Raw genomic sequence first — 2,359 nt, 5'->3', positions numbered from 1 at the left:
TCTCCACTTTTCATTACATATACCTGGTTTCCCCTTGAGCCTAAAACACTGAAGATGACCTTCCTGAATTCTTTCTGTGATTTTATCAGCCTATCTTTGTATCATTTCCTGGCATTCCTCTTTACTGACATTTTGAATATAAGCTAGGAGCATCCACTGGGCACTCATCTATAATCTTATCTTGTATTTTACTGCGCCGTTTTTTGTTCCAAGCTGATGATGCCATTTTCTATTGCCCAAATATGTCTTTCTCTCAGAAGTTCTTTCATACATGTCTTTCAGGCTTACTTCTAGAAAACTATCCCCAAAATAGACTGTTAAAAAACCTATGCAACCTTCCTTCAAAGTTATCTCAAATCCCACTACTTCCATGATGCACGCAGGAAACAGAACTGGTTGTGGCATTTTCAGTGGGGAATGCTCTTTTTAATTTATTTGTATATTTGAAAATATGTTATGTGCCACATTTCACAGTACAGATATCTAGTCTACACTAAATACAAGCTCTAACTTCACTCTTCCTCCCTTTTTCTTACTTTTTACTTTCTCTTATAAATATTAAAAGATATTTTAAGAACTGCCTTTTGTGTGAGCACTGTAGCCAATACAATATGCCATGACAAAACAAGAAATACTGATTTTATTGTTTTTTAGCTCTATTCTCGTTACACTAATGAGATTTTCAAAACTGCTTTTTCTCCCCAGATACCTGTAGCAGCATATACACAACAATAAGACTCAGTGCTAAATAATATGATGGCAAAAATGTAATTAAGTTTGAAGATGTCAGACGATTTGAGGCATTAATACTGTGGCACATCAGGTCATTTCATCACATTAAAATAATGTAAAAATACAGTTTGAAAAGCAAACCTATGCAGTATTGCACACTTCAATATAATAAAAATATTTTCACAATTAGGATTTCACCCCTATTTTTAGGATAGCGAGGCAGATAGAGATTCCCAGTGCTGGCAGTCAGAGATGCATATGTCAGGAGAGGAAAAAGGGATGGAGAAGTACTTATGTTCTGTGTATATACAATGCCAGACATAACAGGTTCATTATTAACCACCAGGTAAGTCAGGTGTTGTGACAGTAAATGGTAAAAGCAGTTGAATTAAAGTTGGGAATATTTTGAAATGTGTTTCTAAAGGTGTGGGAATGCCAGGCCATTTCAGATCAGCATATTATGATTTTATGTAAAACCAAGACAAACCCCAAAAATACAAAAGTCAAGCCCACTGGATTGCGTAAGCGATAAATCAGTTCAAGAGAGTTCAGTGTGAAAGGTGATGTGAAAGTGCAAGCTGTTAACCACTGTCGCAGCTGACTGAGTGTTTTGCTTATTCTCTAACCAGATTCTGCTTCAGGAGTCTGTACCACAACTAATTAACCATAATGCTTTATAATTGTATAAACCGAATATATAATAGATCTGTATGATATATAATTAATTCTGCCCTTAAGGAAAGCTTTTATAAGTCAAACCATGCGCTGTTTGAGAACTCCCTCTTTATGTTCTTCCTTATAAGGCAGAAATATTTCCCTGCCAGCGGAGCTTGGGGAACATTCTAGAAAATAATGTTCATTAAGCCCAGCCAGGTGTTTTCTTGAAGGACTGACTATTGGGAGCCCCATCTCCAAAGCTGAGGTGGCTGCAGCTGCTTCTGCTCCTTCCTTTATGCAGTTCGCAGTGAGGAAAGAGGCTTCAGTATAGAAATGTATCTGGTTTTAAAAGATCACGATCACTTGCTGTTGTCATGCTGTAGTTATTTGTTCAATCTTAAGTTTTGTCAGCCTTAATTTTCTGTATTTTTTTGTATATTAAATTTCAGACTCAACTCTGTCATTGCTACTGGACCAGCAAGACCAGAACAAAACCCCAAGCACAAATATTGTCTTTCTAGATTATGACCCATAAATAAGCACAGCCTGATGTGGATAAAGGATCACCATTCTCCCATCTAGTGTTTGCCGTGCTTGTCCTTCCCGTGAAAAAAGAAAGTCACACAGGAGTTCAGGAGACCTGTGGGATCAGATACCCGGCTTAATTAGATGAGGGCCTGCTTCCCTGCAGTGAAAACACAGGCACCATCCATCTTTCAGACCTGTTCAATCAAAGGTGTGGAAGTGCAATATCACCCTTACGTAGGCCTGGAGCTTTGTGTGTCCCAAGCAGTGGCTGGTAGAGATGTCTTGAAATACCAGGTTTAGCAGAGCTGCTTTGGTCTGGTGAAAGACTCCACTAGACTGTTTTCACAGAAAACCTGTCATTGTGAGATGTTAATCAGAGCCAGCAGCCATCCAAGCACCCCAAGATGGGAAACCCATCTACCTAGTACTCTGCTGATGGTCT

This window comes from Nesoenas mayeri (genome assembly GCF_963082525.1).
Source record: "Nesoenas mayeri genome assembly, chromosome: 2".
Classification (NCBI taxonomy): Eukaryota; Metazoa; Chordata; class Aves; order Columbiformes; family Columbidae; genus Nesoenas; species Nesoenas mayeri.
This window is presented reverse-complemented; position numbering follows the sequence as displayed.